Below are 27,296 nucleotides of genomic sequence, written 5' to 3' on the forward strand. Positions count from 1 at the left end.
AGGAATTATCTTAAGCAAATCCCAGCCTGTTTACCTTTTGTGAGACTGCCTGAGAAATCACAGGCTGGGACAATGACAACTGCCTTGGCTGGTTGACAATGAATAGACTCCGAACAAGAGAACAGATTCCTGGAAAAGACGAGGCAGAGAAAGGAAGTTTCTTTAATTCACATTGTAAAATACCTCAACAAAAGACAAATATTAAAGGAATTCATCTGCCACAGCTTTTCTGTGACACATCTGATATATTATAATAAACATGTCTCATAAAAAAAGAATATTGCAATTCGTAGTTTATATGTGTACTTAGAAATGTATATCAGTTTGTATATTTCATACAGACCATTATGTGCAGAGGTATCTCCTACCAGTGAAGTCAGTTCGTCCTGGGTGCCCGGAGGCAAGATTTTTGTTGGTGCCCCCACTTTACTAAATATGATGCATTTGCCTACCTGACCCTCTCCAAAATGCTCTGTTCCTGGACTTCCCTGGTAATGTATGATTGCCAACACCTGTGGTGAAACACCATTACCCCACAGGTGACGGCAATCATACATTACCAGGGAAGTCCAGAAACAGAGCATTTTCTCCCGCATGGAGAGGGTCAGGTAGGCAAGTATGGCACAGAGCCAGCCCTAAGCATAACTAGAACTTTGTGGGCCCCATAGCAAAATTTTAAAAGGGCCCCCCTCTGCCCTTACTCCTTCCTTTGTCAGTACAATTATTTATTTATTTATAGTTTTTTATATATCGCAGCAGATTCCGTTGCGCTTTACAAATGTTGACAGCACTGAAAGAACAAACTGGGTAAAACAGACAGACATAGAGGTTGGAGGTCCCTGCTGCAAGCTTACAATCTATAGTACAATGCCCCTTAGGAGAATAGGAGACAGATGAGAGTTACAGAGAAAGAGGATTTCATGGAAAAAGAGGGAAGTAAAAGAAAGAGAGGGGGATTAGGGGAGAAATAGAGAGAAAAGGATGAGAGAGAGAAAGGACATCAGAGGGAAAGAGGGAAGGTTTCAGGAGGTAGGGAGGTACAAGAGAGAAAGCTGCAAATGGGAGTAAGAGAGTGTCAGGGAGGATAGGACAGAGACAGAGGAGAGAAAAAGAGTTGCAGGGAGAGAAAGAGGAAGAGAGGGTGTCAGTGATACAAGAGAGAAAGAGTATTAAGGAAGAGAAGGTTTCAGGGGCATAGGTGGATGTGGGGTAAGGGGGCATAGGTGGACAGGGGTACGGAGGCACAGGCGGATGGGTGGGGACAAAGGGGGCACAGGCAAATATGTGGAGGGGAAGGGGGCACAGGAGGAGGGGAAGGAGGTGGATGGGAAGGGGGTACAGGTGGACGGGTGGAGTAAAAGGGAACATAGACGGACAGGTGGAGAGAAGGAGGCAAATGGGTGGAGGGTAAGGGGCAAAGGTGGAGTGGAAAGGGGGACAGGCAGATGGGTGGAGGGGAAGGGGACACAGATGGACGGGTGGAGGAAAAGGGGGTGCAGACGGATGGGTGGAGGTTACGGGGACACAGACAGACTGGTAAAAGAGATGGGGGCACGGACAGACAGGTGGAGAGGAAGGAGGCATATGGGTGGAGGGGAAGGGTGGAGTAGAAGGGGGCACAGACAGATGGATGGAGGGGAAGGGGCACAGACAGATGGGTGGAGGGGAAGGGGCACAGACAGATGGGTGGAGTAGAAGGGGGCACAGACAGATGGGTGGAGGGGAAAGGGGCACAGACAGATGGGTGGAGGGGAAAGGGGCACAAACAGATGGGTGGGGGAAGTGGCCACAGACAGATGGGTGGAGGGAAAGACACATTTGGGACTGGTAAAAAGGTAAAGTTATTGGCAACAAGGTAGCTTAGCTGATTGATGTGTAACCTGTGTGAGTAGGTTAGTGCAGGAACACTAACACTAAAATACAGCATTTGATCAATTCCTGTACAGCCACTTACTGTAATAAGTGCAGAGCAGTCAATGCCAGCTGCAGCATCCCCAACACAGTCCTGGATGTGCCAGGCAAACAGCGACTGCAGGTGACTACAGCCTCCGACCGGCAGAAAGTGATCCCGGAAGTGCGCTAGGGTTACATTGGCACGTGGATCTATAGGCGTCAAGGCCTCGGATGCTCTTCCCTATGAGCACGCTGCATGGGGCCTGCTGTTTCATCCCCCACACAGCCCTAGATGCTGCAAGCGGGTGATCGAGAGATGCAGTGACATGGTGTCACTATCTGGGTAATGAAACAGACTTTCTTACCACTGAATTGTCTGCGCAGACTGTGCTTACATCTCAAGCCAGGATGCAGCCGGCATCCATCCTGTGTGCAGTACGGCTGTTCCGCAATCCTCTTCCGGTTCACCCAGTGCTGCTGAGCCTGTGGCTGTGCAGCATGTCTCCTCTCTGATGCTGAGTGATAGTCCTCAGCACCCGGCAATCTCCCAGTTTGCCGCCATTGCTCCTGGCCACAAGCATGGTATGTACAAACAGTCTTTCCCGCCATAGCCTGACATGGGGGCTGCCACATGTTATTCTGAGCCAATCATGTGTAGTCTGTTTCCCTGTCATAATTGCCCATGTATGCTGGGAAATCCAGACTACATTGCAAGTGCTTCAATTGTCTCCTGTTGGTACAGTTGTGTCTCTCTGCTGCAGTGTGCTTTTTCCAGGTATTCCAGCTCCTGTGATCCTGTGTCCAGTAAAGGACCTCAGCAGTTCATTGCCTAGCTCTAGTCGATGTTCCAACCATCGTTCAGCATTCGATGTTCCAGCCATCGTTCAGCATTCTAGTTGATGTTCCAACCATCGTTCAGCATTAAATGTTCCAGCCGTCGTTCAGCATTTGATGTTCTGGCCATCATTCGCATTCCAGTCAATTTCCAACCATTGTTCTACAATCGATGTTCCAGCCATCATCATGCTGCTGTGTCCCTGCTACCTAGTCTCTGTCGCCTTGTCCCAGCTGACTGGTCCCAGATGCCGGACAGATCATGGCACCTGTACCATCAGCAGTGGCCTCTACCCCTCGGCTTTCACAGGACAGGGTAAGTCTAGACTTGAGCATGATTTCCCCCTGACTGGGCGGCGGCCCATAATCCTTCTGAGGAGTTGTACACTGACTTGACCGGCACAGTGCCCTGATATAAATGGGTGCTGCTGTAGTTACAGAAAGGGTTAAAGAAACAGGCAGCAGTCAACATGCAGAGCATTTACGCATCACTGATGAACCCCAAGAGTCCTTGAACCTAATTGCCATACTCCACATTCTGACTCTATTACCCGAAAAAGGGGTAAGGTTTGAACTAGCAGCATCAAGTACAGGTAAGGTAATGTATCCACACCATATTTTTGTGACTATGGCAAAAGACACAATAACAATCTCATTATTATTACACTTTATAAGGTGTCACTGTATGATAGATAGATAGATAGATAGATAGATAGATAGATAGATAGATAGATAGATAGATAGATAGATAGATAGATAGATAGATAGAATCCCTTTATTTGTCTCACAATGGAGAAATTTCAGTGTTACAGCAAGGTTCAAGTACAGATAAGAGTAGTAGCATAATAATAAGAACACACATAATAATATAAGATCCAAACAATATAACTCAAGAATCTAGGAACATGCAGGTCTTCTTCAGACCATGAGAGTTGTACATTGCAGCCGGATGGAAAGATCTGCGATATCTCTCCGTTGAGCATCGAGGGTGAAGCAACCTATCACTGAAAGTGCTACATAGATCTGTCAAAACGTTTTTGAGTGGGTGTGAAGCATTATCCAATAATGATGTTATCTTGTTGATCATTCTCCTCTCACCCACAATCTCTACAGAATCCAAAGGCATTCCTAGGACAGAACTGGCCTTCCTTACCAGTCTGTTTAGTCTCTTACTGTCGGCTGTTGAAACACTGCTGCCCCAGCAGATCACTCCATAGAATATGGCCGATGCCACTACACAGTTGAAGAAGGTCTTCAGGAGCGCTCCCTGCACTCCAAAGGATCTCAGTCTCCTCTGCAGATAAAGTCTACTCTGCCCCTTCCTATACAGAGCAGCAGAATTATCAGACCAGTTCAGTTTATTGTTAAGGTGAAAACCTAGGTACTTGTAAGTTCTTACGATCTCAATATCCATTCCCTGAATGCTCACAGGAGTTGGGGGGGTATGCTGACGTTTCCTGAAATCAACTACCAGCTCCCTAGTTTTCCCTCGTATTAAGTTGAAGATGGTTCCCCAAACACCAGGTAGCAAAGTTCTGCACAAGTTCTCTGTACTCCCTATCGTCCCCATCTACGATAAGGCACTCAATAGCAGAGTCATCAGAGAACTTCTGTAGATGACAGGTTGATGAATTGTATGTGAAATCTGCAGTATAGAGAGTAAAGAGAAATGGTGCCAAAACTGTTCCCTGCGGCGCCCCTGTACTACAGATAATAGTATCGAACTGGCACTCCTTGGTCCTCACATACTGTGGACGGTTTGTAAGGTAATCCAGGATCCAGGTGATTAGATGATGATCCACCCCCGAGTCAACCATTTTCTCCCCCAGGAGCATGGGCTGAATGGTATTAAAAGCACTGGAGAAGTCAAAGAACATTATTCTCATGGTGGCCCCAGCTCTCTCCAGATGAGGCAGGGCCCTCTGCATCAGATGTATGACAGCATCATCCATACCAATTCCAGGCTGATAAGCAAACTGCAATGGGTCCATAGAAGATCTCACTAGAGGTCGAAGATAGCCAAGGACCAGCCTCTCCAGGGACTTCATCAGCTGAGATGTCAACGCCACCGGCCTGTAGTCAGAAGTCCTTAGGACGTGATGACTTTGGCACAGGTACCACACACGAGGTTTTCCACAGCATCGGAACCCTCCCTTGCTCCAAGCTTAGATTGAAGATGGCCGCTACTATCCCACACAGCTGACCAGCACAGGACTTAAGGACACGTGAACTGATACCATCTGGGCCCTCAGCCTACCTCACATTACACCTATTTAATTCTCCCCTCACCTGATTTGTTGTAAAGGACAGGGTGGAGGTGGAACTATGCCCAGGCTTTGGTGATAGAGGGCCCCGCTGTTGGTGGTGACAGTTTACCGGGGGTGAGGTGACAGTCTGATCAAATCTGTTGAAGAAAACGTTCAAATTATTCACCCACTCAAAATCCTCCTTAGGCTGGGATACCGCATCTATGAACCCGGAAATAGTTTTTAGATATCTCCAGACTCCCCTAACATTCTTACACTGGAACTGTTCCTCCATCCTCCTTCTATAACTCAATTTACCCTCCCTAATCTTCACCCTCAATTCCCTCTGCACAGACCTCAACTCCACCTTGTTGCCTGACTTAAAAGCCCTCTTTTTATCTTTGAGAAGAGCCTTTATACCAGAATTAATCCAGTGTTTATTGTTTGTTTATTGTTATTGTATGGCAGACAATAATACAGTACAGGGTGAACAGAGAATCACAGCAAACAGAATGTAACAGTACATAAGTAACTACAAAACCAACAGTGACGTAACTAGAAATTCCCCCCCCCCATGGCATTTTTTGCACACTCTGGGCGATATAATAAATTAAATGGTTTAGAAGGGCCAGAACAAGCAATATCGTTCTTTGTGTATGCACCTTTATGTAAATAAAGTCTATTAAGGCAAGGGGAGGTGGAGGAAGGATGTAGTATGGAAGTATGGTGCAGCATAGGGAGACTGGCAGTAAGGGGGCTGTATGGCACCATGGGGAGGGAAGTATGGCAGTAAGGAGAAGCATAAGGGGACTGGCAGGTAGGGGGCTGTATGGCACCATTGTTACGGGTGGCAGAAGGACAGGGCGATGCGTCCGTTCAGCCGCCTGTCCTTCTGGGTCTGGCGTCCGGTTGCTAGGCAACCAGGGACGCCGGAGGACGCGGCGGCAGGACACAACGCCCGCCCTTCAACCCAGCGTCTCCCAGCAACCTGGGACGGTGTCAGCCGCCGGATAGACTTCCTGCTCACGGCGCCGCCGGGCAGAGTTATAGGGGGGCCTCTATTCGGCCTAATCACAAACGGACCACAGGTGTCCGGAGGGGGCAATTAATGTAGGTGGGGCTGGACTCCCCGTTCTCATTGGTCCCTCAGGGTCATTTAAGGGAGCCAGCCCAGCAGTACCCCGCCGGTGATAGCTTCTGCCTGACTCTATCCACCTGCCGGTGTCCTTCTCTGTGTTCCTTGTGGATCTTCCCCGTGGAACGCTGTTCCCTCGATACCCCTGGTTTCGTGAGTTACCCCAGCAGGGGGTTATCCTTAGTTCCTGTATTCATTCCTTGCATTGCTATTTATTCGCAGCCGGTCAGGCTAGTCTTGTTTATTTTTCGGGCCTAGCAGGCGTTTCCTTCCTGCCCCCGTTCCCACGGGACATTCCTTCCCCTGGTTCTTCTTTACTGTGTTTTTGCTGTTTGGTTATTGTGTTTGCAACAGGTATCGCAAAGTCGTAGTGACTAGGTCGCTGGCGCATAGTAGCGTTAGCCAGGGCCTGGCTAGTCGCCATTTGGTTAAACTTTAGTTAGGCTCCTTAGTTAGTTTTTCCTGTTTACTGTACCCTGGGGGGTCCCCGGCTCCTTGTTTATACGTAACACCTGGCTTTACCGGAGTTAGGGCGGGCTTAACTCGCCCTTCCAAACGTGAAGGCTACAGGCGAAGACTAGAACACCTGCAGGAGTCAGTCACCCAGCCTGGGGGGTATAACAGAGTCAGAATAGGGTTTTGCCGTGGCTGTCCTGAACAGCAGTCCTGGCTGCGGGGTAACACCCGATACCTAACAACCATGGAGAGGGGAACATGGCAGTATGGAGCAGCACAAGCGGTCGGGCAGATATTGAGCTATATGGGGCATCTGGAGCCAGGGAGTGGGGGATGGATGGTGTCTGGAGGCAGGGTTACTGTAAGTAGGAGATAGGTAGTTGTGTGGGGTGGTGTATAAGGATGAAAGAGAGTGTGAGTGGGCTGTGTGGGGGTTGGGTGGGGTCTGGGAAGAGTATAGGGTAAGGTTGAGGGAGGGGAGGCTAGGGATAGGGGAGAGGTTAGGGTAAGGCTGCAGGAGTGGAGAGGTTAGGGTAAGGCTGCAGGAGGGGAGAGGTTAGGGTAAGGCTGCAGGATCGGAGGTTAGGGGAAAGGATGCAGGTTATCTGTCTCCCACTCCCTGCTCCTCCCCTGTACTTTATAAACTCTACTACTGACTAATCCCACTGACCTGTGTGCAGGGGAAGTGATGAAGGAGGAGCTCCTGGCTCTGGCTGGTAGCTGCTCACAGTGTGGAAACTCCTGTGCCTGCAGGGTGCTGGTTGCTGAAAGTGCAGGATAGGAGTCTGGAGTCCCATTTCCTGCTACTGCTGATCATTTCCAGAGGTCAGAGGAGCATGTGCTGAGGCTCTTCTCCAATAAGAGCTCAGCACATGCTCCTCTGACCCCACTGCAGTGCCTCCTGGGATTATTTACCCAGTAATGCACTTCAGATTACTGTGTGCTGCCTTGTCCACCCCAAGAGGCAATAAAGGTTATGTGCCCCCTCAGTCAGTGCACTGGGCAGGTGCCGGTGCCCGGCACCCACACAGACCACGCTCCCTCTCGCTCCCCCAAGCGGCAGCGGGGGCTGCCTTACACAAGTTATGCCACTGAAAACCACAGTTTTCAGCAGTGGCATAACTAGATCCGAAGCGTCAACTTAATGTAGTCACAGTTGTACTCGATGCAGGCAGTAGCTGTGGAACTTGTAAGACTAATCCCAGATGAGTTGTAAAGTGGCTAATGGTAGTCATAAGGACAGTAGGGCTGAAGTTTTGCCTAGAGTACTGACAAACCTTGCACCAGCCTTGTGCATAAGGGCGGGATGTATTAAAATACATCGCCGCCCTTCGCGCCCCCCCGCCGCGATGCCGCCGCATATGTACTAACATATGCGGCTGGCATCGCGATGCGGTGACGGAGGCCCCCCGCGATACCTGTACTGTGGTCTGCGGGGGGTCTCCGTCACCTCCCAGCCGGCTTCTGCAGCTTTCACGCCGGGGACAGCTAAGCAAGCTGTCCCCGACGCTTCCTCCTCCCCCTGCAGCCGGAAGGACGTCCGGCTGCGTTGCTAGGGGGAGGAAGGGCTTACCTTCCGGGGTCCAGGAGGACCTGCAAGAAGGTAAGCCCAAGGGAGGGGGGAAAGGGGGGGTCGGCGAGGCGGCGGGTTGCGGCGACGCGGCGGGCGGCGAAAAGAAGCCCATAGGCTTCTATAGGGTATCGCCACCCAAAGGTGGCGATACCCTGCCCTGCGAAACGGCTGCGAACGGGTTTTAGTACATAGGAAAATGCGGTAAAACGGGGGTTTTACCGCATTTTCCCTTTAGTACATCTCGCCCTAAATCTTCCCACACATATATATGCATTTTGGGGCTTCATTGGGCTATAGCCTGGATCTTCCAGAAAAAGATTTGCACCAATTGCAATACAAAATACAGTAGACATGCTGTTAATAAACAAGCCCAGTTCTTGCTTCATTACACCTGTACTGCGTTCCATACACTGGCAAATGGCAAATCTGCTTCTAAATGAGCGTATAAACATTAAAAACCCTATATAACCTGGCAGTGTTGCAAAGAAGAGAGGCAGAGAGGGGCTACTAATTGCCAAGGCCCAGGTCTGATGGAGGGGCCCAGGGGGGCCTTCGTTACCTGGCAGCAGCACTTCTCAACCCAGCACATGCTACTGTGTGCTGGGCTGCAATGTGGCCAGGGAGGTGCTTAAAGTACTATATTTTTCTGTATTTTGTTCTAAGGTTACATGGCCACTTCTCCCGGGATTATGCAACACCCCGTGAAAAAAAGGGGCAGACTAGATGGGCCAAGTAGTTCTTATCTGCCGTCAAATGTTTCTATGAAAAGTACCTGGGCCCAGCCAAATTCTCTACTGCCCTGTAACTAGGGTCCTGGGTAGAGATGTGACAATTGTGCAAACAGGAAACTTTATGGATGTTTAAAATGAATTCTATATATCCGGAAGGTCTCAACAAGACAGTGGAACTTAATAACATCACCTAACAAATATATACCCATTACAATGTTTCAATAATTTCATTTTCATCAATAAATTGGATATTTATATACTACTAAAACTATCTATTATTAAAGAATAATTTGTTTTGAAACCCTAATTAGGATATATTTGTTTCATCATTTTTATCTCTGCTGTTAATTTGTTGCTGTTTCACCTTCAATACGGGCAATTATATATAATATAAGTTGCCTACATTGTATAAGTTTTTAATTTATGTATGTTATTACCATTTGTTCCGTCAATGTGGATACCAGTTCCCTCACTAAGGGGCAGATTTATTAAGCTTAGAGAAGAGATAAACTGGAGATAAAGCTGGGAAAAGGTAAAAGGAGATAAAGCACCAGCCAATCAGCTGTGTTTGAAAAAGACAGTTGGGAGTTGATTGGCTGGTGCTTTATCTCCTTTTACCTTTTCTCCGCTTTATCTCTTCTCCAAGCCTAATAAATCTGCCCCTAAATATGGTGTCGAGAACAGTAAGACAAACACGCATATGCCAAAATTAAGCTGCAAGCAGTGACACATTTGGATTTAGTCTGTTAATGTGAATACCAGCTCCCTTATTAAATATGGTGCAGAGAACAGTAAAACACCAATACGCATGCGCTAAAAAATAGCTGCATACATGTTAACAATTGTTAAAAATTTAGTGCTGCTTTTTCCCCTTGTATGTACCCAGAGGTTCTTGACTGTACACCTCACTTAAGCAGCAGCTTATTAGAGAAACGGCTCTCAGAGGCGCCTGAATACACCTATTGGTAATATATATATATATATATATATATATATATATATATATTTATTAACAGTTTCTTATATAGCGCACACATATTCAGCAGCGCTTTACAGAGACTATTTTAACATTCACATCAGTCCCTGCCCCAGTGGAGCTTACAATCTATATTCCCTACCACATGTACACGCACACACAGACATTCCAGGGTTCATTTTGTTGGAAGCCAATTAACCTACCAGTATATATATTTTTTGGATTGTGGGAGGAAACTGGAGTACTCGGAGGAAACTCACACAAGTACGGGGAGATTATACAAACTCTGCACAATTAGAGCCATGGTGGGGATCGAACCCATGACCTCAGTGCAGTGTGGCAGTCATGCTAACCATTACACCATCCGTGCTGCTCCAACATTTCGGGTTCTGGACCCTTTATCAAGACATGTCTTGATAAAGGGTCCAGAACCCAAAACGTTGGCATTACTCCCAGTTGTGGGTCTTCTTATTCCTATATGATTTCTGTTGCCTGTTACGAATGCCTTACATTTACTACAAATATATCTATATATATATATATATATATATATATATATATATATATATTATGTATAGGAATTATTCTAATGTCATTTGCTTTCTGCTGTTGGAAAAGGGTCTAATTAGACACTCATTTCCCCAAACCATGTAGCTCAGCTTCCCAGTTTGGTTGCCCGGCTCACTATTCATACTTGCCTCTCCTAAGTGAACTTTCTCACAGTTCCTCCCATCTAAATATAACAAGGAAATAAAAAGGTTCTGTAATGAATGCAACTGTGATAAAATGAAAGAACACACAGAATTAAAGAGATGCAGATTCTCTTCTCCTCATTCTCATTCGGAATGCTTTGTAACCTTCCATCCTATGCCTATACTACTCCATTCAGATGTCAAATCCAGCAGTTGTAAGAGCCTGAATGGGACTCCCTGATGGGAAATGAATGGCCTTTTAACCTGAAGGCTCAAGCTGTTCCTCTTTATTTTTTTTTCCACCACAGCAACTTTTCAGCAGATGTTTTGTTAGAGTGAAGGAATGAACTTTCTTCCACCTGGTTCCAGAGATAGCCTGGGAGTGAAAACCTTTCACCTTCCTCTGTCAGGACTTTGGGGCAGTTTCTTTTTAAGTAAATGGTTTCCCATGCATACGTTTATGGAAACAAATGGTAAAGTTAACAAAAAAGGGATTATTTTATAATCATGTTTTTCTCCTGCAAAGTATTTCTTTTAGTTACCAACTAAGGAGCTCCCACAGTGAATAAACCCCCATCGAACTATAACTATCTATAGATCTATAACTATTGAAAAACAAGAACACAAAAATCAGAATCTTCTGTGTTATCCTAAAAGTTTGGATTTCAAAGTTTGCTGGACAAAGCTTGCACCTGCTTCCATACTACCAAGTGCCTGGCTGTGGGCACCACGAGGGGATGACCTCCAACCCAACTAATCATATTTACTGGAAGCTGAGCTCGTTTGCTGAGCAGAGCTTTGTCAGATGGAAAGTGATCAGTAAACGAGTGGAACACATGAGGACAAGAACCATAGGGCTGCAATAATGACACAAGATGACTAACATTGTCAGGCCTCATACAATGCAGGTTCTTGAAGATGTATAGGTCAGGCGTATGCCCACAGATGCTTGGAAAATGAATTGGATGCTAAGGAATGTGTTCTACAATAATTTTTGATTAGGATCCAACCAAAGGATTGTTCAGCAGATCAAGGGGTCAGGAGAGCACTGAAGACTCACTGGTGCCCACACAATTTTCAACATTGTAACTGGAGATCTGAGTGAACATTACATCAAGTATTCATTACATTTACAAATAAGACTTACATAATAAAATAAACTAGAATTTTAGCTGCAATTTTCCTTTAAGAATTGGACTAATGGGGCCTAAACACGTAGCGATGTGTGTAGATGAGCATTCTGAGCGATACCAGATTGCTTAGCACACAGTGCTGCACAGCGATGTGTGCTGAGGGATTGTCAGGGCCAGTGTTCTCCGGTGAGCACACTGGCCCTGACCGACCAATAACCAGCATCCAAGTTATTAATCACCGGTAGATAGTGAAGTGCAGGGCCGTGCATCGCAAAAGCTTTGGCCCCTACACACACACACAGCGATGGAGGGGCATTTTCTGAGTGATGCAGTTAAAATAAGTAAAATCACTCAGAAAATGCCTGTATATCGCTATGTGTGTAGGCCCCATACTGTAAGTGTGTTGTAGGACTGGACTAGATTGTCAGTGTAACTTACAGTCGGCAGGGTCAAAAGATCAACAGTCAAAAGGTTGACAGGCATAAGGTTGATATGGTAAAAAAGTCAACATTCAAATGGTCGACATAGAAAAGGTTGACATACGGTTTTCATGTTTTTTGGTGTCTATGTCGACATAGGTCAGTATGGACACCGTCTATGTGTACTGTGTCCTCTTGCTGCGCTTGGCAACACTATTATATTCTCCCACCTCGCCGTAGTGGATGGCACTGTATGAAATACCGCCTGTCGACAAGTCGGCCCAATTTAAAAAAAAAAACTTGTCAACCCTTTTTATGTCATCCTTTTGACCATGTCGACCTTTTGACTGACAAACTTTTGACCATGTTAACCTTTTTTACTGATGACCAATAGTGGTCGACCTTTTGACTGTCGAGCTAGACACTGTAGATCTAATGACTGCCTACAAAGCTCACTGCCTAGGTGCCATCCTTAACTCTGACCTGTCCTTTGCTCGCTGAATGTTCATCCTCGGTTGATCCACTCTGTCACTCCCTTCATTGGTTACCTGTTTGCTACTGTATTCAAAATAAAGTACTTTTACTCACACACACACACACACACACACACACACACACACACACACACACACACACACACACACACACACACACACACACACACACACACACACACACACACACACACACACACACACACACACACACACGTTGGCTTAGTTTGCTATTAAGCAAGCTAAACCAACATACATATCTTTGCCTATGCTTATCTCTAAATATCTTCCTACCTGTCCTCTTCGCTCTTCACAAGATCTGCATCTCTCACCCACGCCCATTACTTGCTCTCATTCAAGAATGCAGGACTTTCTTCTGGCTGCCCCAACTCTGTGGAATGCCCTTCCATGTTCAATAAGACTTGCTTCTAGTCTTCAAATCTTCTTGTATTCTGTGGAAACTCGCCTCTATGGGCAAGCTTAGCAAAATCCAGAACTGACCACATAACCTTCATAAGCAATCATAAACAATTACATGCTCACTGTACAGTCCTCACATTTTTTTCTCTTACTTCACTGTCACATTCATCTAACCCCAGGCAATCATTGCTCAGTGACCATATCAAACAGGCCACCAACACACTTGGCAATCTGGTAGACCATTATGTAAAAGAAAACCTCTATACTTGTGTATACAGGCCTATTTCCCTATAACCTTGTGAGCAGAGTCTCCCTACCTCTATGACCATCTGTTAATAACCAGTTTTATTCTATAACTGTTGTTTCCAATTGCAAAGTGTAATGGGAAATGCTTAACTATATAAGATATTGTTAATAATAATTATAACTTCAGCAACCTATTTATAAGGGAGGAATTAACTTTTCAAATTTAACAACATATAATCATGCAGCCCTGTTTCGTCAGCTCAGAGATTGGATTCATAATACAAATATATATACTAACTCTTCTTTGGAAGAGGTTTTTTTTACGAAATTTGAATCTGGTTTCATTTCTTCACATGCAAGATCAGCAACTTCCAGTGGAGATCAGGGAAAATCCACTGCTCTGGAGCACCCGTAGGCTTTGGTACATCTTGAGACATAAGAATGGGTTGAACGCCCATAAATCCCTTTTTCACCCCTTTCTTAAAAACCCAGAGTTTCAGCAAGGTTTGTTCTAATCCTTTTTTTTTATGGTCTACTAAGGGTATAACCTCTATTGCTCACTTTATAGAAGATAACATTTCTAAAAACACTTTTTCATTTTCTCAGGCAGTTGATAAATTTGACTGTATAGCTCCCTCTCCTTTTGCTTATTTTCAAGCACAGCATTATATGACAGGTGGTTTGCACATTTACAGACAAAGACTGGAATAACACCCTGGACTGGGTTTTAATTTATCCCAATCCAGATTGTAAATTGATATCAAGACATTATAATTTTTTACGTGATATAGTAGATTACAATTCCTTGTGATCTGGTTTGCCTCAGTGGTAGCGTCATTTTCCTGATATTACAGTAGATTCTCTGTTGAAAAATCTTCATTATTCCTGGCGTATTATCCCAGTAAGCTCATATAGGGAATTATTTTAAAATATTCATCATAGAACTTATATTAGTCCACAGCGTAGTTCTCAGATGAACTCTTCTCAAAATAGAAGAGTTCAAAATGTCAAATAGATAACGCAGACTTATTTCATTGTTTATGGTTATGTCCAAAAATTAGACATTTTTGGCTCAAGGTGTACAAATATGCTGTAGACAATTTGTTAAACTATTTACCTTACACACCCGAATGGGCTATCTTTGGCATGATACCCCAAGGCCAAAGAATTTCACGAGGAGGCCGTAAACTTTTATTAATCCTCAGTTCAGCTGCCAAAAAAAACAATTCTCCAGGTATGGACCCAGTTTGAGTCTCCTTGGTGACTGGCAGGTCGGACTTCCAATAGGAAGTCACTGCCAGTCACAGAGAAGCCAGTGCAGTCTCACAGACTACAGTGGTAGATTTTACCTGGAGGGCTGCAGCCCTGCAGTCTATAGGTAAAAACCGCCACTGATCGCTTAGCACACAATCACTCAGCTCATATCGCAGTACACCTGTGATGCACACCGCGATGTGTGCCGAGCTCCAGGGCATTTACGCTTACACCGGGGGTTACACACACATATACGACTATACTCACCCTGCTTCAGAAGAAGCGACTTCTGGCGCTGGATGTAGAAGACACCGCTTTTGAAGGTGAAACTTCTAATTTCTTAAATAGGCTTCCTGTGTCGTTGCCGAGGTACCAGAGCAAGTCCAGGCAATTTTGTTTCTAAAATTAACAGTTTTAGGAATAAACAGAGATGCTCTGGAGGGTGAGAAAAAAGATGCAATGATTTCTGTAGCAATCACTATATCCTATTTTCTGTCCCGTAACTAAAAAGCAAAACTGTGACATTCCGGATGCTGCTGTCAGTTTTGTGACCTTCAGCATTCTGACTGTAGGGATGCTGGCTACGTCTCGTATAAATCACTTGTTATTTTGTCACAACTAGCATTATTTGGTTCTTCTTTTGCCATAAAGTGGTTTAAAATAAATTTAGATATTTGTAGAATATTTTATTTTCATATTTGCATTATTATTTGCAAATATTTTCGGTACTCTTTACTTAGAAGGGCGCCCACGATTTTGATCGTGGGCATCGTTAGTAAAAAATCTCGGGCATCTCGGGCATTGAATGCACTAAAAAATCGGGTGCGATCAACCGACGAGATGCCCGAGATTTCCCATAGGGAACAATGTTAAATGTCTCAATTGACCCAATTTTCCTGTTCAATGCCTCAATTGACCCAATTTTTCCATAGGAAACAATGTTAAATGGGCCACAAAGGCCAAATAGGCACCCTGAAGTGTATAATGGCCACCCGAATTGTTAACGCCACCCCATGATCAACGTCAACCCGATGCGTGGCGAGCGCAGCGAGCCCGCGAGGGGCGGCAGTACGCGTCCTACGACCTTTTCATACCCCCACTATCCACGTCGGCGTGGAGTTGAGAATAGAAAGTGTGGCGAGCGCAGCGAGCCACCGAGCCCGAAGCGTGGCGAGCGCACGCGGACAGCTGTGAAGCCCGCCGACGTGGATAGTGGGGGTATGAAAAGGTCGTAGGACGCGTACCGCCGCCCCTCGCGGGCTCGCTGCGCTCGCCACGCTTCGGGTTGACGTTGATCGTGGAGTGGCGTTAACAATTCGGGTGGCCATTATTCACTTCAGGGTGCCTATTTGGCCTCTGTGGCCCATTTAACATTGTTTCCTATGGAAAAATTGGGTCAATTGAGGCATTGAACAGGAAAATCGGGTCAATTGAGACATTTAACATTGTTCCCTATGGGAAATCTCGGGCATCTCGTCTGTCGCATCGCACCTGATTTTTTAGTGCATTCAATGCCCGAGATGGCCGAGATGGGCGCCCTTCTAAGTAAAGAGTACCATATTTTCATATTTGCTATTGAAGGATCTTAAGGTGCCCATACACGCACCAATTATTGAATCCGTTTTGTACTTTTAAAGGCGGAAGCGATGCGACGCGATGCGCGTTCCCGGGAGTCCGATATTGTATGCTCCAAAAAGTATGTGCAGCACGTACTTTTTAGACTACATCTGAAAATTAACAGTACAAACATGGGTTATTCGCATCGCATCACATCACATCACATGCATCAAAATCCACATCGCATCGCATTCTGGCAGGAAAATTGTATAGAACCATTGTACAGTCAAAAACGCATAGCACAGTATAGTAATAGAAAAAGCTCCAGGTTATGAAATGCAGAAAATAAAACACACACACACACACATACATACACACATATATATATATATATATATATATATATATATATATATATATATATACATATATATATACATATATATATATATATATTTTTTTTTTTTTTTTCGTTTCTTATTGACTTAATAAAATAATACCAACTAAATGATGTCCACGTTTTAAACTGGGCAAAGGTTTGCTGGGTGGAACATTTTACCCATTTTCACCCACTCAAAAAATCCGTGCTTAGTGGGTGGCTTCAAATAATTTCCAGTTTCCAGACCACCCAGCAGGTCACATGTTCCAGGTCACCCAGCAGGTGCACAGGGAGGGTTCACCAAGTCACATTTTCCAGTGCAGACATTTTGCCACATAACTCCGAAATGAAGCAACCAATTCCAATATTATATGATATATACATTTACTTTGGTACCTGATGTGTCCTTCCTTAGATAACGGCATCAAAGAAATCACTTATAAAAGTTGTCCTTCTCAATGGAACATGTATAATGTGTGCAGTGATTGTGCAGTGCACCTGTTCAGGAAGGTCTACACTGCACATGCTACACCCATTTTTTTGAATACTTACCCCTCAGGATTTCTCCTGCTCCCTTTGGAGCTGGTGTTGGGTGTTTGGTTATTCTGTTCCATCGAAAGAAGAAAACCATCTAGTGCTTAAAGCCATAAAAAAATGGATGGAAAAAGTATTCTACATCAGACAAAAACCATGGATGATTATGAATCATCAATGGTCAACGGCCATCCCGTCTATCAAGTTGCCTGATAATTTCTTTGAAAGCCCCATTTTCCATCCCACTTGTCATGAATATCCAGGTCCAATTTATCGCAACCCTTCCTAGTACCAGCAGCATAACGGTCTGCTTAGTGGAAGTGGGAGGCATCCTGGTGAATACTGAACTGTCTCAAAAGCGGTTGCGGATTATTAGATAGACAGTGTCTAGATAGACAGTCAGTAAGTCTACCACAAAAGGTTGACATACAATAGGTTGACAGGGTCAACAGGTCGACGTGAAAAAAATAGACACATGAAAAAGACAGACATGAGTTTTTCTTTTTTTCGGTGTCAATGTCGTCAGCTGTTGACATGTACCCTCAATTACTGAAACGTGCACCATCGCATGGCTCACCATGCTTCGGGCGCGGTGTCTCGCTATGGTCGGCACACTATTATGTTCTCTCACTATGCTGACATGGATGGTGAAGTAAGAACAAGCCGGTTTGAAAAAAACAGCTCATGAAAACTTCATGTCTACCTTTTAAGGTTGACTTCCTGTCGACCTTTTCCCCCTATCGACCTATTGAATGTTGACCTTTTGGGGTAAACCTACTGACTGTCTATCTAGATACTGTAGATCTATCAACTGAGTAAGTAACAAGACATTGGTTCCCCCTGCACACTGAATAGTTTTAGCAACCAATCTTGAACACTACATGATAATAGAATTCAGAGATATTGGTTACATATACCTGCGCAGGTGTATGATATGCCCCCAAGCCGCGTCAAGGCTTCTCTGTATATTGGGGGTCCCTAGCGCTATATCTAGGTGCAGGGTGTGGCACCCCAAAAACGATCATAAGCTAATGATATCTCTGAATTCTATTATCATGTAGTGTTCAAGATTGGTTGCTAAAACTATTCAGTGTGCCGGGGGAACCAATGTCTTGTTACTTACTAAGTATTAACCCCTCCCTTGCATGCACCTGAAAAGTTTTACTAAACTAATTTGAGCATCTACCACTATCTGTATGGATCTATCAACTGAATCAACTAAAAAGAACTGACTTCATTCATTAAAATACATCGCCGCCCCCCCCCCACCGAGATGCTGCCGCATATGTACTAACATATGCGGCTGGCATCGCGGTGCAGTGACGGAGGCCCCCCGCGATACCTGTACACTGGTGTGCGGGGCGTCTCCGTCACCTCCCTGCCGCCACGCTCTCCCCTCACGCCGGGGACAGCTATGCATGCTGTTCCCGGCACTTCCTTCTCCCCCCTGCAGCCGGAAGGATGTCCGGCTGCTTCACTAGGGGGAGGCAGGGCTTACCTTCCGGGGTCCAGGAGGACCCTTCAGGAAGGTAAGCCAGAGGGGGGGTCGGCGAATCGGCGGGTTTGCATCGGCGGGTGGCGAAAAGAAGCCCATAGGCTTCTATAGAGTATCGCCATCCAAAGGTGGCGATACTCTTCAGTGCGGTATCATTTTTGATACGTTGGAAAATGCGGTAAAACCGGCGTTTTACCGCATTTTCCATTTGATACATCTCGCCCTAAGTTTGGGAAACCTTGTGAACAGCAATAAGTGATGTCCTTCAGGTCACCTGGCCTCTTGAAGATGCTACCATGGTTTCTCCTCCACTTTGGAAGCTGTAAAAGTAGCCTTGACATAAACACTGATATAAGAAAGTTGGCCTTTGTTAGGGACTAGTTTATAAATGCAATGTGTGGCATTCTGAGCCTGATTCAGATATGGGGCCTTATTCAGATCTGATCGCAGTACAAATGTGTTCGGAAAATGGGCAAAACCATGTGCACTGCAGGTGGGGCTGATGTAACATGGATAGAGAGAGTTAGATTTGTGTGAGTTATTTTGTTTCTGTACAGGGTAAATACTGGCTGCATTATTTTTACACTGCAATTTAGATTTCAGTTTGAACACCCCCCTCCCAAATTTAACTCTCTCTGCACATGTTACATCTGCCCCACCTGCAGTGCACATGGTTTTGCCCATTTTCCGAACACATTTGTAATGAGCTCAGATCTGAATAAGGCCCATGGTTGGAGTAGCTACCCCTGCTGCTTCCTTGAATAGCTCTGTATGGTAATGCAGCAGGAGGCATCTATTACAAGTGATAGGATGTACTCAACCATGAGAACATGCAAGCCACCTGCAACAGAGGCCAAGAAATCTCTATGCAATCACAGAGATCTGGCTTCTTCCATCCTCCTAAATGGCAATGACACACCTCTATTTACACCCGCCCTGCAGATGGCAGCAGACCCTGCATCGTATGTCGCAGAACCTCTTTGTGCATGCGCAGTGGCATAAGTTCACCCCAGTCCCCCGGAGGCAAGATATATATTGGTCCCCCCCTCCCCACACACACCCTATGTGGTGAAGTCCGTCCTTATATGATTTCTGTATATGTGCAATATACTTACCGTGGTCACTACCGCCTGTTATGCTTTTTAATCTCTGAAAGCTGCAAGAATTCAAAATGTTTTTGAAAAACAGATTCATGCACTATGGATGACACTTCTATGTTTTACCGATTTACAAATCCCTATTTTTCCACATGTCAAATACACAATAACAATCATTAAAAACCGCATTTACAAGTAAAACACTGAGATATAAACAGATTTTCAAGCTGAAAATCCAAAATCTAACGTTCAGTAAGTGCGTAGAGCTGAGCTCACACTTTCTGACGAGAGTTTGTTCTCCAGCATGTCAATTTGACATTGCCTGCAGCATCCAGAAGCATTAAGGCTCAGAAAAATACAATGGAGGTGTATGGTAATCTTCAGTATTCTAAGCTGCGCAAAAGCTTTGCAATGCAATATTAAATTCCGTCTCAATGCTACAGCGAGTATGAAGTGTTGTGACTGTGTTTGAGCCCCAAGAGCAAACTGGAGCATTAGATTTGTTTGTGCGTCACTGCTAATACTGAATACATTTTCTCCCTGTGGCATTCTGCAGCCTCCTAATAGTCCCTCCCTATGTTCTCACCCCCACGCACACCTGGTTGTGGTTGGGTTGTAATATGCCTGCACAAAGAAAGAATACGTCCTGTTATGACCCTCTAATTACTCTGGCCATGTTCGATGTCAACAACATTAAGGCCCTTTGCCCTACACACAGGACCCGGTCTGTTAACTGAACGTCTGGCGTGTTACAAAGACTAGTTGTTGGAATACAGTGCCACAGTTGTTGAGCTGAAGAGTACATTTTCCCCCCAGGAGAGCAGAATTACGACACTACATGCAGTTGTGCTGCCTGTTGTGGTGCTTGTTGTTTTCACAATATTTTTTTAAAGCATATTTTAATTTCAGCATCTGGTAATTGAATTCCATACTTGACAGCTGCTGAGTATAAGAGTATGGATCAGGTGAGAAAGAGCATAAACCACCGAGTTGTGGCAGCTCGGCTGCTTAAACGTATCCACGTTGTTAATCCCCAACCTTCGCTTGTAAAGTAGTTGGAAACAGCGGCTTCTGTTATCATTGCGCAGGGCCAGACTATTACATGATTCATCTCCAGGCCCTCCTTTTCTGAATTTACAATGTGTTTTAACTACTCCAATATAAAGGGGGTTTGTATAAAAGTAAAGAACTCTAGAAATTAAGTAAAAAAGAGCATTGTATGAGCGCCACTCCTTGGATTTCAAACATGCACTCAAGGCACTAATATATATCTTTTAGGGTCTATTTTGTAAATATAACTCGTATCATATATGTAAGCAATTTATAGTACAGTGTCTATAGCAGTTGACTATATATAACCTCGGGGTTGTAACTCCCAGGGGCAATGGAGTCACTTGCCTCTGGGCTCCAAGCACTGAAAGGGCACCTGCATACAGATGGAGACGATCTCATCTGAGCGGCTCCCAGCATGCAAGCGTGTGAGGTGCTTGCACGCCCCAGCGATTGGCACAGGTAGTCTCAGTGCACCGGCGCTGCAAATGACTTTGGCACCATCTGTATAAAGCAGCACCTGTGTGGTTCACAGCGGGATCCAAGTATAGAACCCATAAGGCTACTAAAAACTGACTTCAAAGATCCCATATCTTTAAATACTGTACCCTTTATTAGATTCTTTCATGTTCAGTGAAGTTAATTGAGATATTTAGGTAACAGTCAGAAGGCTTAAGGGCCTGGAGTTGAAGGGAAATTGTGCATACGCGCGTGTACTGCGTGCATGGAAAGAAATCTGTGTATTCGCTCAAATGCAGAACCACACACATCTCTCAGTAAGGGTGCTCTGGGTTTGACTATAGGGGGGGGGGGGGTATATCTTAGAATGCACACCCGATGTACATGAGGTGCTATCATGCTGGGACTTGTAGTTCTGCAAAGAAAAACACGTGGTGCAGATGGACTCTCCATATTATTAATAAAAATCAATCAATTTGAATATGGGGCCTTTTTGAGGTTCCGCACCCCAGATTGAAACTTAGTATTAGGGACCCACCAGAAATGAGGTCAATGTGAAGCTGGTTGGTGGGCAAATTCTTGGCCAATGAATATACCAATGAATATACCAAAAACCTCTATTATTGGTTGATTTTGATTAATAAAATGGAGTGTGCATCTGCACCACGTGTTTTACTCTGGGTTTGACAAGGCTGATTCTGGTTGACTTGGTAAGCTGCGAGAATCTAAGCTTACCAAGTGCCTGCAAACCTGCCCTGCCGAATACCCACCCACCGACCGCCGAGTCCTCTCGTTACCATGCGAGGCGATGTGTAATTCTCCAAATGTAAAGCACAATGGAATATGCTGCGCTATATAAGAAACTGTAAAAAAATAATAAATAAATGTGTAATGAAGAAACATCCCCTCACATCCCCATCCCCGACCATCAAATGACATCACCTGCCTTAAATGTAAGTGGAAATTTACTTTTGTACAGTGTGTGGCCACCAGGACGAAGACAGGATGGGAGTCAGTGGAGCACAAGCTCCAGGCGCCGAAAGTTCAAAGGGCGCTGGAGCCGTGCGCCCACTGCAACCACACTCTGCCATCCACCTGCTGTCTCCTGACTCCTGCACCGCCCGGCTGTGGCTCACAATATCAGCTGTGTGAGCCACGGCCGGGCAGCACTGGAGTCAGGACCTTCCCCAGCGCCTGCCTAGTGTACCTGCTAAAACACCTAGCTGGCCGGCCATATGTCCCCACCGCCAAGTGCGACGTCAATGCATGCATGGGGGAAGGAAGCACGCCCCCAACAGTGACATCGGTGACTGTGGTCGGTCCCGCCCCTGGTATACAACTGCCCCACCGCTATCCCAGTTTCAGCGCGTGTGGCAGCCAGGCAGGAGGGATGATGATGTCATCATCCTGGGCACCGGCCTGACGGTGAGTGTACCGGAACAGCCTGGCTGTGCAGTGCTCTATAGCGGGGTGAGGGGGACAAGTGCTGTATGATGTGGTGTAGCAGGTTTAGTATGATGGGGTGCAGTGGAATGGGGGACAGGTGCAATGAGATGTGGTGCAGCAGGTGAAGTATGATGGGGTGCAGTGGGATGGGGACAGGTGCAGTGAGATGTGGTGCAGCAGGTGTAGTATGATGGGGTGTGGGGGACTGAGATGGTGGACAGGTGCAGTGAGATGTGGTGCAGCAGATGTAGTATGATGGGTTTGCCATGGGATGGGGCAGGTGCAGTGAGATGTCGTGCAGCAGGTGTAGTATCAGTGTTCCCACTAGGCTGTTTTAGCAAAGCGCTGCACCCTGTCCAATTTTAAAGGGTGAATCGCGCCGGGCAGGAGGGATCCCCCCCTCCCGATCACAGCAGCGGTGAAGGCAGCAAAAAAGTGGCACTTTTGGGGGTATTGTGTAAGGTCAGGTGCACTACTAGTGGCATTAAGTTTATAGGCAGGATCACTGGGGGCATTACATGTAACAATGTGTGGTATAATATGTAATGGGCATAACAGTGTGCAGCATATTGTGTAATGGGCATAACAGTGTGCAGCATATTGTGTGATGCATCATGTGTGGCCTTATGTGTAATGGGTATTATAAAGTTTGCTAAAATGCGCAGTGGGCATTACGATGTGTGGTTTAATGTTTCCATTAGGCCGCGCCCCCTTTTTACCAAGCAAGTGCCCCGCCTACTACAAATCGGGGCAGGGGGGGGGGGGCCCGAGAGACATGCCCTTGCTCCGGGCACCATGGCACCTAGCTACACCACTGGTCCCACCCACATACCCATGGGAATTCCCAGAATTTTCATGGTGATGCCCATGAAATGCTGGCCATTCCAATGGGGTCACCTATCCCCACCACCATCTGCCCCTGGGTCACCCCAATACCTGCAAACGGCTCGGCGACTATGCAAGTTGTCGAAGCAGTCCGCAAAAAGGGACCTACACATGCTCTTAAAACTCTGTGCACATGCACAGTCCACCAACCATCGGAATGGGGACGAATGGTACTTGTGTATTATCATGGCGCCCGGCTATGCTACGTTTTCAGCATAGGCTAAGGTACATTGTCAGCGTAGCCCAGTGGATTTTATTTTACAATCAGCGTGGCAATTGTAAATCGGTGTGGCAAGCGCAGCGAGCCCTGCGAGGGGACGTGGAATACTTTATATGTATTCCGCGTCCCCTCACTGGGCTCGCGCTTGCCATGCTTCGGGCTCGCGCTCGCCATGCTTTGGGCTCGGTGTAAAATCAACTGCACACTGTCGTGTATAATGGGGGAATAAAAAGGTTGGGAGGACGCGTAATGCGCCCCCTCGTGACCCACGCTACGCTCGCCACGCTTCAGGCTGGCGTGGATAGTGGGAATGTTTCAGGAACACATTCACACCTGTCATGTCAGGCAGGTTAAAATGGTCAATGGTTCCCACACAATGTAATAAGCGCTGACTGACTATGCTATGTGTGTAAAGCCGACTGACTATGCTAACTACGTAAGCTCCAGCTGGCCGCGAACGGGCGGGAACATGATGCTGATGCTAACAGGGACGCCTAACTGACTACACTAACTAAGTAAGCTCTGGCTAGCCGCGAACGGGCTGGAACACTACACTACACTGACTGCCTATGCTGGCTACGCTGGCTGCGGGAACACTATGCCTATTCTGACAGGGACACTACGCTAACTATGTAACCGGCGCCATAATAATACACAAGTACCGGACGAATTTGCCCCATTATGAGGGAATATGAATCATCCCCTTCACCGCCCATCCTAACAGCAATTGTGCTGCCTTAATCAAAAATGGAGATATGATTGGAATACATAACAGCTCAATAACACCAGTCCTTCTATGTGCACAGGTTCGGAGCATGCTTAGGGCGGGATGTATTAATATACATCCCGCCCAGCCGCCGCGATGCTACCTCATATGTACTAACATATGCGGCTAGCATCGGGTTGCGGTGATGGAGACCCCCACGATACCTGTAATGGGGTGTGCGGGGGTCTTCGTCACATCCTGGAAGCTGTCAGTGTCCCCCTGCGTCTCCTCCTACCCCTGCAGCCGGATTTCTTCCCGGCTGTGACACCTGCTGGGGGAGGAGGAGATTGATGGAGGACGGGAGGGGGGGGGTCGCGTGGACGGCGGGTGGCGATAGAAGCCGAACCCTCTGGGTTGTGATACCCTGCCTGGCGGAGACGAGGCGGACGGATACTGGTACATAGGAAAATGCCGTAAAACCCCTGTTTTACTGCATTTTCCCTTTAGTACATCCTGTCCCAAATATGAAAACACGCAGAAATCACCCCATTGCTTCTAATGCCTGGGAGAGGTTAGCACTTTTCCTTTGTATCACTGACATTCAATAAGTGTAGTGTACATTTGTAATGAACATGGGCCCCTATTCAGATATGATCGCAGTACAAATTTGTTCTCAAAATGGGCAATACCATGTGCACTGCAGGTGAGACAGATGTAACATGTGCAGAGAGAGTTAAATTTGGCTGTTGAAACTAAAATCGAAATTGCAGTGTAAAAATAAAGCAGTCAGTATTTACCCCGCACCGAAACAAAATAACTCACACAAATCTAACTCTCTCTATACATGGTACATCTGCCCCACCTGCAGTGCACATGGTTTTGCCCATTTTGAGAACAAATTTGTACTGCGATCAGATCTGAATAAGGGCCATGGTGTTTTAAATAAACCAGTAATACTGTTTTAATGGTGTAATTTCCCATAACAAAATCAAAGCTGTAGCCAGGAATAATTGCTGTCAATTAGATATTGTAAATTTATTTCCTTATCGTCTGCATCATTAAATCATAACAAATTCACCATTAAATTATATGAATTAAACTATATGCATATAAACATTCAGCATAGAACACCAAGCCAATGGACTGTGCTAAGCTGCCAACCTGTGTGTGGCACACCCACTGTCGAGTTGCATCATGTAGGAATTATGCCATGTCAGTGCAAGAACTACAGCTATATACAATCATTTTTAATACACCTACATATTGGACCACCCTCCAGTAACATGCTGCTGGTAACACTGTTACCATTGTCGGGGTATGTGCTTATTTTGGCTTTTGCATATCAACAGTGCTGGTTTAGATTTCTAGGTAAAACCCACTGTAATTATATATCTTTACTAAATCAATCCGAAAAGTTCTATATTACGCAAACAAATAGGACTTTCTATTTTGTGAGAAAAAAGAACTATTAGGTGTCAATGTGCTTAGGCCCAGGGCTATTTTTCAGTAGGCTCCAGCAGGAACTGAGGCCCTTATTCTAGTTCACTCTTTCTGACAAAATATTTCTTAGCTGGACAAAACCATGTGCACTGCAGGTGAGGCAGGTGTTACTTGTGCAGAGATAATTAGATTTGGGTGGGGTTTTACACCTGCCTCACCTGCAGTACACATGGTTTTGTCCATCTAAGAAATATTTTGTCAGAAAGAGTGAACTAGAATAAGGGCCTCAGTTCCTGCTGGAGCCTGCTGAAAAATAGCCCTGCTTAAGCCTCAGATCGTATCCAAGAATACAGGATACATTTTCTGCATAATCACAAGAAAATCCATTAGTCTTTTTTTCCACTATTTTACGTATTAAGACGCCCGGTGTACAGTTTTCGGTATTCTTCTTTGTACGTACCATTATTGTTTGAAATCATCTGGAAAGAAAGCGTCCCCTTCCTTAGCTCTAGATTATTCAACCCTACAAAGCTATTTCACAGCTCAGTAACCCCAAATCCTCTTTGAAATAGTTTGGTGAGTAAAATGTATGAAGAGTTTTATATTGAACTGAACCCAAAGCAGCGCTTGTCGCATGCATTATGTGGGTCAGTGTGGAGTTATATTATTGTTTTAAAGTTAAAAGGGAATTCTAGGAACCAAAGAATTTCCTCACAGTTCCAGGCTGATATAGCAAGAGAACAAACAGAGCGGAATCACAAATATATCAACCATTCTGAAAGGCTACGTAGATGATACTAAGCAGATCCATTTTTATTTCATTTGGTTTTTACTTCTTAGTTAAAATGAGAAATCCTATTCTTGAACAATAGCAACACGATTTTATTATATAGATTAGATTTTAATTGCAACTGGTTTTTGGCAGAATTTAATGTATGGGACCAGTTGTCTGTTCATTATTTGTCACATATTCGTGGCGTCACTATGGGGGTATGGGCCGCTCCCTGTTATCGTCCTTGAAGGGGGGTGATACAAAAATGTTGGCTCCATCACAGTGAAAGGAGCTGGGTGCTGCAGTGTGACATTTCCCTGTAGCACCTGTCTCCTTTCAGAGAGCAGGAGCAGGCAGTACAGGTACTCATCACCGGTTGCAGTCCAGTGGCATTACTATGGTGCTGCAGACCCCATGGTGGCTTGGGGGAGCCAACGTCAATGGGATCTGTGAGGAGCACAGAGAATAATAATACTTATAGTGTAAGTGGCATTACGGTGTGGTGTATAGTTGAAGTGGCATTATGGTGTGTGGCTTACTGTGTAAGAGGCATTATGGTGTGTGTGTGTGTGTGTGTGTGTGTGTGTGTGTGTGTGTAGGGGGAAGCTTAACTGAATATGCAGCGGCCAGCATTCAGTCAAGCTACCTCCCTACTAGAATGAAATCCCAATTTTCTAATTAATGTGATCACTTTGCGAATGGATGAATGGCTACAAATCTATTAGCAGCTGAGCAAATATGTCCAAAACAAATC

The sequence above is a fragment of the Crinia signifera genome, chromosome 4 (genome assembly GCF_055691185.1).
Source record: "Crinia signifera chromosome 4, ASM5569118v1, whole genome shotgun sequence".
Taxonomy (NCBI): Eukaryota; Metazoa; Chordata; class Amphibia; order Anura; family Myobatrachidae; genus Crinia; species Crinia signifera.